The following is a 10,971-nucleotide window of genomic DNA, read 5'->3' on the forward strand; positions in this document are numbered from 1 at the left end:
AAGGACTTTTATCCGTCATTCCAAAGCATAACCCCACTTTAGAGGTGCATAAGTTAAGCAGCTAAGACACAAGACATTGATGAGAAACTGAACTGCAGGCACTATGGTCAGCCATTCACCAAAAGCTAAGAGCTGAGAGACAGCAGCAAAGAGTCTAGGAGAGTCCAGATATCTCTTCTTTCTGAGGAAGACTCCAACTAACACACAGGGATGACTGCTACCTGCTCAGTTTTCAAAAGTCCTTCACCCTGAACAAATAACTTCCCCTCTTTGGACCTCAGTTTCCCTGTTTGTACTAGGGTGTGATTATCTCCTTGACAGTGTGGACTTGGAGATTAATAGAGAAGATGACTAGAGTCTCTGCCCAATGAAAATCCTCACTATTACAGAGTATTCCTACCATCAATAGTATCAAGTACTATCAGTAGTATCCAGCTACTATTATCATCTCCTGAGATCTTGCACAAGTCTACCTTGTTTGTTTTTGTGTTTTTGTTTTTGTTGTGGCCCTAGATTGATTATTTCTTTTCGCTGGAGCTTCAACATTGTCATCTGCCCAATAAGCAATTGAATGTAAATCCATAAATATAAATTATCTGGGAAGCAATAGATTTTCTGTATGATGGAGTTGACCAGGAAAATAGGTTCTGAACTTGGGAAAGCAGAAATGTCTAAGTGTGTAATATGGTAAGAAAGCAGTATAAGCTCTGGGTGGGGTGGGGAAGGATGGACCTAACTGCAGATGGCCACCCTTGAGAATCCACAAGCTAAAATTAGCCCCGTGTTGACTGAAACAAGAACTCATAGTCTCAGAAAAAGAGAAATAATGAGAAGTGAAACAAAGTTCATGATCAGCAAGGCATAACAAACAGGATCAGGTGTGTCATCAGAGGAGCAAGAGCCAGTTTTGGGAATAGAGATGAGTGGTTGTGTACCTCACAGTTAAGCGCAACAGAGGCCACCTCACACCTCTTTCCTACTTTCAGTCAGGTTCTTAGGGCTTGATGCTATCCCCTAGCTGCCTCTGCACATTGAAGCTCAGCCTTGAATACTAGAACCCTAAAGGAACATGGCTCAAAGAGCTTCATAACCAGGCAGTGGTGGTCTTGTGGGTTATATGAAAACAAAAAGTGGTAAACTTGGGTATAACTCTAGAGTCAGAGCCCAAGTCTGGCTGGAACAGAAATGGGTGATTGAATGAGCAATCACAGGAAGTCTCACTTCTTCAGACTCTGTGGTTAAGAGCTCATGATCTACCCAATCCAGCTGTTCAGCCATCCTGACCTTGCACCTTACAGCTACAAGGTGGTAAACACCCTGCCTGGGACAGAAATGCTGTCTTTATCAATTAATCATGGAGCTATCACAGGATTAGCACATGGAAACACATGAACAAGTACATTTGAAGAGGGAACCGGAATAGATGCCTAGTATATATGTAGTGCCAATATGTTTGAAGAAGTACTCTGACAGGTGCCAACAGAAGGGGATAGTATCTCACAGACCCAGGACAAGAAGACCTCACTCTTTCTTAAAGACATGATTTCTTATATATAATAGTCTGAGAGATCCACAGCAACATGCTCTCAAAGTGTTTTCCAGTAGAAATTTGACCCTTTATGCTTTCCCATATTTTCAGTGAATGACTACAGGCATTATAAATATGGAACAAATGAATGGGCAGATGTAAAAAACAAGATTCTCTACAAATTCTGCCTGAGATGACCATAAAATATATTTAACATAATATACCAAGTATTATTTCAAAGATATCCAAAGATGTGAGCAGAGAATATTGAGAGAAGATTATAATTACAACCATTGCAGGCTGTAGGCAGTAGGGTTGTCTGAAATGGGATATCTAAATTAGCTTGGTCTGCATAACAAGATTCATCTTGCACACACACATAAATACATGAATGAAAATGTGACTATGGGTATATGTATGTCTGTTGGAATCTATGCTTATTGTCTATATGTATAGGAATTCACTTGTGAGGACAGTAATACTTTTGTTTGCTCATCTGAATTTTCTTTTGTAACAATGACCAAATATTTATTTTTGATTATAAAAAGTGTTGTGGACACACAAAGGTATGTATTCCAATTCAATTAACATTCAACAAATGAATATTGTCTGCCTGTCATAATCATTCCAGGATTAGGTACAGGATTTGAGATTGTACTGAAGTAGAAAGAGAACTATTCATCTCCACTTGATAAGCACTATAATTGTTGGAACATACAGAAGAAAAGAGGATTGTATAATATACATATGGACATTTTTTCCCTCTAAATATTCATTTCTTGTCAAAAACTGTGAAACTGAAACAAAATGGTAGCCATAAACAAAGGCACAAAACTAAGAGAAGAGATTACAGGAGTTTTAACTACCTGGACATAGGCATTGGGAGAAAGGATTAATGCTAAACAATCCAAGTCAATTTGAAATAAGAACAAAGGTTACTGCCAAAATAGAAAACGAAGCAATTGCACATCAAATCCTTTTATCTTTCATTTAGTCAGCACTGGGAATAAAAACAAAGATGTTACACTTGGTGGATAAGCACTCTACCACAGAGCTGCATCTCCAGTCTTTCTGTGTTTTTATTTTTGAGACAATATTTCACTAAGCTTGCCAGATATTTTCCAGTCAATCTAAAATTACTAGCATGTATCAATAGGCCTGACAGCTTAAGCAATTCCTACACATAATTTTAAACTTCTTCATACACTTTGAAACAACACCTGCTAACATGGATATAGAGAAAAGGGAACACTTATTTGTTGCTGTTAAGAGTGTACTTGTGTACACAATGAAAATTAGTGTGTTCCTCAAAAATCTATAACTAGATCTACCATATAATCCACCTATAACTTTCTTGAGCACATACCAAAACATCTCTCTTTTTGACTACAAAGATACCTGCTAATCAGTGTTTAATGCTGCTCTCCTCAAAATAGCCAAGAAATGGAAATTGCCTAGATACCCAACAATGCATGAATGGATGATGAAAATGTGCTGCATATAGGCATGGACTATCACTCAGTTGTTAAGAAAAATAAAATTGTGGAATTCATATGGATTGAGCTAGAAACAATTTTTCAGAGAGATAAACCAGACCCAAAAATACTAGCATCACATCTTTTTGTAAAATGTGTGTTATCTCATGGGTGGTTGTTAAGATATATGTATGTTATTTAGAGTACTCACAGAATTTAAGAAATTAGTAAAGGACCTTTGTTGTGGATCTTTCAATGGAGGAAATAAAATACAATTGTGTAAAGGGTTAAAGTGGAATAATGAAATGGGAAGATTTAAATCAAGTTTGGGGATAGGGAGGCAAGGAAGTCGAAGGAATAAGGGGAATGATAAAAACATTAATGACAACACACACACACACACACACACACACACACACATATATATATATAGAGAGAGAAAGAGACAGAGAGAGAGACAGAGAGAGAGACAGAGAGAGAGAGGGGGGGGGACAACTCAGAGAGAAAGAGAGAGATTCAATGGAATTACACTACAACTTGATATCAATCCCCATAGTAGACACCACAGGCTAAAATGTCTAGCTCTAGGGATAGAAGACCTCTTCTGGAATTTGTGGCTAGTGACCCTGAAACATAGATGCATAGACTTTGAAACCTTACAGACTATCCTTGAACTTGATGATAATATCCTATTGCTAAAGATACTGCATACTTTAATCTTACAACATGGGGAACTCAAGCTGGTACTTACCTGGAAACTCATCACTTACTGGATAGCGTTCATTGTTATGTTGGTGCTACCAGAGAATCACCATAATCATCTGGCTAGTCTAGCTGTGAACTCCATTATCAGTGATAATAACTACCCTGGTAAAATATATCCACTGGTGCAGTAGTGGAACAAATGGCATTGGATTAGAAAATCATTTTCTGTCCATATTTAGACTCAGCAAAGTGCATCCTATTCCTTGCACCTTTATCCAGAACAAGAACCTGTGACGGGGCAAGTCACTGTCTCCAGTAAAGAAACTACTATTGCTACCCTGCTAAACATTACCTAAGTGTTAAACCAACCCCTATATTATTTATCCTTATATCCACAGATTAATATATGCCTTGACCTTCATCAGAGAAGCTTCTGTTTGACAATTAACAGAAACTCATAACTGGTCGAGATGCACAGAATAATAGACTACAGAGGTCTCCAACCCAAATGTGGCATTTATTTCACACCCCTTAACCCAAGGATCAGGGATCATTGTAGTAGGGGTAGAAAGACTGTTAAAGCCAGAGGTGGCAGTTGGCTAAAAGGATAATGTTTGTTTATTGGCCTGTTTGTTTTTTTGGAATCAAAAGTGCTGTTGTATGTATGAACTCATATTGGTTGTGACAGCATGTATAAGACCTGTGTAAACTCCAGTCAGAGAAAATACCATCATGGCAGTATTAAATGAATACAAAGTCCTGCTCCTTGCTGAGGAGCTACTGGTAACTGATAACTGTTGGAAAGTTTTCTTTTAGGTGTAATCCTGGTAGGTCAATCATGCTCCAATGGATGGTTACACTCAAGAGTATATAGACAACACTAATGGAATTTGGTGCATTAAAAATAAATAAAATTTAATGGATAAAGAATGAGGACTTCTCTGGAAGGAGTTGGGGGATAAGTATGATGAAAATATAATGTAAGAAATACTAAAATAATCAATAAAAATATTTTAAAAAGTAAAGATACCATTATCCACAGTGAATTAAATTAAATTTTTACTTAGGAACCTATCACCATAGTCCTCCCAAGGTTATTTGAACTGAGGTATAACAATGTACAAGCATATGGTGTCCTGAGAATCTCCCCATTCCCGAAGAAAGGCCTACACTGAACTGACAGGTTTTCCTTACTCTTACCTAGAATAGGTTTACCTGGGGTGAGCAGTTCCAGGCAGAGGACACACTTTATATAGATCAGAGAGGTAATGGGAAATGATCAACCTTTATACTGAACTGGTCTTTTAATCTTGTTATCAAATATGTTTTGATAGTAAATAGATGCTGAGAGAAAGAGGTAGCACCTAGTAGTAAAAACATGTTGACATAGTCTCCCAAGGGACCAGCCACATGCTATTTCAGGAACTGATGCTAACAGTAAACAAACAGCAAACAGGGGCTGAATCAAAAAGAAGTCAAGATTGTTGCACAGGTGTGAGAGATCCTAATGGCCGAGGATCTTGCCTGTGATACCGCAGAAAGGGAATCACCAGCCTTAGGAGCGATTTGTCTTCTGTCCATAGAGCTTTCCTTGAAAGAGGTGTTGGTTAGCTCCAATGACCTCAAACTCCAGGCCCAGTTGAAGCATACAGACAAATATGAGGCTCGGGGATACAGCTGTCAAACCAGACCAAGGTTTTCTCACTTCCTCTAAGAGCAGGGATCACTGGTCTTAGTTTTTGTTTCAAGATAATAAAGTGCTCACTGTACAGAGCATGAGAAACACTGAAAGCACAAACAACAGAAAACATAAACATGCAGAGGAGCCATGGATTATTTTTCCACATGTTCCTTTGGCTGTAGTTATGAGTGATACCAACTTCAAATGAGCAAATGAAATGCTTTTGAAAGGTGTAAAAAGCAGTGATAGTGGTGGTGATGGTGGCACAGCGCTGTAAATGTATCGAATGTAACTGGGGTGTTCATGTAAGGACGGTAATGGGATGGGATGTGGATCCCTCCATTAGCCACTGAGGCTAAGCACACACAAGCCCTGGGAAGCCTCTGAGTTAATAGTCCCTTTCATCCTCTATTTACTTTTGCTTTCCTCTAAGAGAACTGTTTTTCTACCTAGCCAGATTCTGAATTTCTTGGAGATTTGATTAGGCTGGGCATATTTACTGTCATTCAGTTCTTCTATGCACTTTCTTTGGCATCCATTCATGTAGTTATAGTGGTCATTTACAGTGCCAATTACAGAAGTGTCAACAGCAGGGCACCAAAGACACTGACCTGAGGCTTAGTGTAAGTGTTTTTCTTTTAAAACATTTTAAATAATAGAGATTGCTTAATATGTTTCTGATTATAAAAAGCAGTGAAAGATTCTTTTTTGAAAAGAAGGAGGAGCTTGAGAGATGGCTCAGCAGCTAAGAGTTAAGGCTATTTTTCCATAGGTTCAATTTCCAACAACCAAATGGTGGCTCACAACCATCTATAATAAGATCTAGCATCCTTTTCTGGTGTGCAGGCATACTTGCAGGCAGAACATTATATATGTAATAAATAAATACATCTTTAAAAAGAAGCAGAAAATTGTGCTACAAGGACATGTGCTCAACGACATTCATAGCAGCTTTGTCATTGCCAGAACCTGGAAACAACCTAAATGCTCCTTGACAAAGAATGGATGAGGAAAATGTGGTACATTTACACAATGGAGTACTACACAGCAGAAAAAAAATAACAAAATCTTGAATTTTGCTGGCAAAATGATGGAGCTAGAAAACATTATTTTGAGTGAGGTAACTCAGACCTCACAATTATCAATTATCACATGTACTCACACATAAGTGGTTTTTAAACATAAAGCCAAGAAAACCAGCCTACAAATCACAATTCCAGAGAACCTAGACAAGAATGAGAACCCTAAAAGTGATATACATTGATCTAATCTACATGGGAAGTAGAAAAGACAGATCTCCTGAGTAAATTTTGAGCATGGAGACCTTGGGAGAGGGTTGAAGGGAAGGGGAGAGGCAGTGAGGGGAGCAGAGAAAAATGTAGAGCACAATAAAAATCAATAGAAGAAAAACAAGCAAGGAAAAAAGTATGAAGATGGAACATCCCTATACAGCCTGGATAAACAAATGTTGCTGTATTCCTTTGCACAGCCTATTCCACATTCAGTGAGAACTCAGTAAACGTCCACAGGTGTCACTCTGAGGTCCTTGAACTCCTCTCTCTACTTTATCCTTTACTTTGCCTCTTTCTGTGTGAGTCTTGAGTTTGCTGTGTTGCCATTGCCCAGGAGACAGGAAAAAGGACAATACTTAATTAGAACCATTTGAATTCTAATTTATTATCAACCATATTTCTTCCCCCTAGAAGGCAAAATACAGAAATTTAGCATCATTGAAAGAATTTTGTGAGCTGGCCCAGAGTGTGCATACCCAGTATCCCTCCACGGAAGAAAGCTGATTTTTCCCTCTCCCAGCTGCTATCAATTGTAAAGAACTCTTGGTTAGAGGTGAACTTTGTGCTTCTTTCCACCTTCCCCTTTTCCAAACTGAAATTCTATCTGACTTGAATTTGTCCAAGTCTTTTCTGTGCTGTAACAGTCTTTATGAGCTCACATGAATTGGCCCTGTTCTGTCTGGAAGACACTGTTTCCTTAGTGCCCACTGAGTCTTATGATCTTTCCACCTTCTCTTCTAGATCCCTAAGGGGAGGGATTTGATATAGACATGTCATTTAGGACTGACTGTTCTAAAGAATTCCTTCCCATGAAAGTGCCTAGATGGATAACAAAAGTCTGATCTTGTTCCTCCAAAGTATTGCCACTCATTTTTCAGATGGAAAGACATCTAGAAAGTACTTGATATCCTCATCATGTAAGATAAAATAAATCCCAGATAAAACCAACAATAGGGTGATAGAGTGGTTTTTCTAATGAATACAAAAACTGGTCATTTGGGAGTAAATTGATCAATCTAAATAAGTGAATTGACACCAAACACAAAGGAAACCAACTATGTCCATCAGGATAACCATATAGTTATATAATCTGTAGTTATAGTTATATAATCTGTAGTTAGTATAGAAAAGTTAAAGATGCAAAATGGCTGCTGCTAGGACCTCTGCACAAAAGGCTGAGCTCATCAGAAACTATCTGCAGGGAAGCTATTTAACATTTGTTCTGTCTCCAGGCTCGCCTTTTTTTTTTACATCTTGTGTGCTTATGATGCCATTTTGAAAGAGAAAGGGCTGCTCAATTGCAACTGAAGGGATATTACACATTCTATAGAAGTTTGTAGGTAGTTGGACACTGCAAATTCCTTGGCATGTGACAATTACACACTGGGGCACAAGACAAGTGATGGTGAGTCCTTTAGAAGTAACTATTTGGAGACAAAGAACAAAAGAAGCTACTGAGTCTCAAAGACAATGTCACTCATTCTCATGCTTGACTGGTGTAAACTTAAGCTCTGTCTTTTTGCTTTTGACACAAAAAAAATCAGTTTGTGGCTTATGAAATTTAGATGCAATTAGAAAAGAGGCAAAGGGAAACAGTATCCCTTAGTAGGGCCAATTGTTAAGCAATTATATGAGTTTAACCATTCAGGGTATATGGCTGTAAAACCTGTTCCTTTGAATTGCAACACTCCTTACAAATTGAAAACTTGCCCAAAGATGGAGCAAGGAGGCCCAGAAAGATAGGGTTGTAAGAGAAGGGAAACAATGTCACATATCAGAGAAAATAGAAATTTGGAAGATTCTTTTTTATTTTATTTTATTAAAAATTTCTGCCTGCTCCCCGCCTCCTTTTCCCTCCCCCTCCCCCTCCCCCCACTCCCCACTCTTCACTCCCCTCCCCCTTCCTCTCCAGTCCTAAGAGCAGTCTGGTTCCCTGTCCTGTGGGCAGCCTAAGGTTCTCCTCCCTCCATCCAGGTCTAGGAAGGTGTACATCCAAACAGGCTAGGCTCACACAAAGCCAGTACTTGCTGTAGGATCAAAACCCAGTGCCATTGTCCTTGGCTTCTCAGCAGACCTCATTGTCCACCATATTTAGAGAGTCCAATTTTATCCCATGCTTTTTCAGTTTCAGTCCAGCTGGCCTTGGTGAGCTCCCAATAGATCAGCCCCACCATCTCAGTGGGTGGGGTCCCCCCTCGCGGTCTTGACTTCTTTGTTCATGTTCTCCCTCCTTCTGTTCCTCATTTGGACCTTGGGAGCTCAGTCCATTGCTCCAATGTGTGTGTCTGTCCCTATCTCCATCCATCGCCAGATGAAGGTTCTATGGTGATATGCAAGATATTCATTAGTATGGCTATAGGATCGGTCCATTTCAGGCTCTCTCTCCTCAGCTACCCAAGAACCTAGTTAGGGAAATCTCTCTGGACACCTGGGAACCCCTCTAGAGTCAAGGCTCTTGCCAACCCTAAAATGGCTCCCTTAATTAAGATATCCACTTCCCTGCTCCCATATCCATCCTTCCATTATCCCAACCATCCCATTCCCCCAAGCTCTCCCCATCCTCCCCTTCTCACTTGTCTCTCCCCATCTCTCCTTTCCCTTATCCCACCCCACTCCCCATTTTCCAATTTTTGCTCAGCAATCTTGTCTACTTCCATTATCCAGGAGGATAACTATATGTTTTTCTTTGGGTTCACCTTCTTAGTTAGCTTCTATAGGATCACAAATTATAGGCTCAATGTCCTTTTCTTATGGCTAAAAACCAATTATGAGTGAGTACATCCCATGTTCATCTTTTTGGGTCTGGGTTACCTCACTCAGGATAGTGTTTTCTATTTTCATCCATTTGCATGCAAAATTCAAGGTGTCATTGTTTTTTACCTCTGAGTAGTACTCTAATATGTATATATTCCACACTTTCTTCATCCATTCTTCCATTGAAGGGCATCTAAGTTGTTTTCAGGTTCTGGCTATTTCAAATAATGCTTCTATGAACATAGTTGAACAAATACTTTTGTAGTATGATAGGGCATCTCTTGGGTATATATTCCCAAGAGTGGTATATTCCCAAGAGTGGTACTGCTGGGTCCTGGGGTAGGTTGATACCGAATTTCCTGAGAAACTGCCACTTTCCTTCCCATAGTGGTTGCACAAGTTTGCATTCCCACCAGCAATCGATGAGTGTTCCCCTTACTCTACATCCTTTCCAGCAAAAGTTATCACAGGTGTTTTTGATTTTAGCCATTCTGACAGGTGTAAGATGGTATCTCAAAGTTGTTTTAATTTGCATTTCTCTGATCGCTAAAAAGGTTGAGCATGACCTTAAGTGTCTTTTGGCCATTTGAACTTCTTCTGTTGAGAATTCTCTGTTCAGTACAGTGCCCCATTTTTAATTGGGTTAATTAGCATTTTAAAGTCCAGTTTCTTGAGTTCTTCATATATTTTGGAGATCAGACCTTTGTCTGTTACAGGGTTGGTGAAGATCTTCTCCCAGCCAGTGGGTTGCCTTTTTGTCTTAGTGACAGTGTCCTTTGTTTTACAGAAGCTTCTCAGTCTCAGGAGGTCCCATTTATTCAATGGGGTCCTTAATGTCTGTGCTGCTGGGGTTATATGTAGGAAGTGGTCTCCAGTGCCCATATGTTGTAGAGTACTTCCCACTTTCTCTTCTATCAGGTTCAGTGTGTTCAGACTGATATTGAGGTCTTTAATCCATTTGGACTTGAGTTTTGTGCATGGTGATAGATATGGATCTGTTTTCATTCTTCAACAGTTTGACAACCAGTTCTGCCAGCACCATTTGTTGAAGATTCTCTGTTTCTTCCATTGTATACTTTTAGCTCCTTTGTCGAAAATCAGGTGTTCATAGGTTTGTGGGTTAAAATCCGGGTCTTCTATTCGATTCCATTGGTCAACTTCTCTGTTTTTATGCCAATACCAAGCTGTTGTCAATACTGTAGCTCTGTAACAGAGTTTGAAGTCAGGGATGGTAATGCCTCCAGACATTCCTTTATTGTATAAGATTATTTTGGCTATTCTGGGTTTTTTGGTTTTTTTTTTTATATAAAGTTGATTATTGTCCTTTCAAGGTCTGCGAAGAATTGTGAAGGGAATTTGATGGGGATTGCATTGAATCTATAGATTGCTTTTGGGAGAATTGCCATTTTCACTATGTTGATTTTCCCAATCCACAAGCAAGGGAGATCCTTCCATTTTCTGGTATCCTCTTCAATTTCTTTCTTCAAAGACTTAAAGTTCTTGTCATATAGATCTTTCACTTCCTTGGTCAGAGCT

Source organism: Microtus oregoni, unplaced genomic scaffold (genome assembly GCF_018167655.1).
Source record: "Microtus oregoni isolate MIOR12 unplaced genomic scaffold, Mior012 000029F_ref0000214, whole genome shotgun sequence".
NCBI lineage: Eukaryota > Metazoa > Chordata > Mammalia > Rodentia > Cricetidae > Microtus > Microtus oregoni.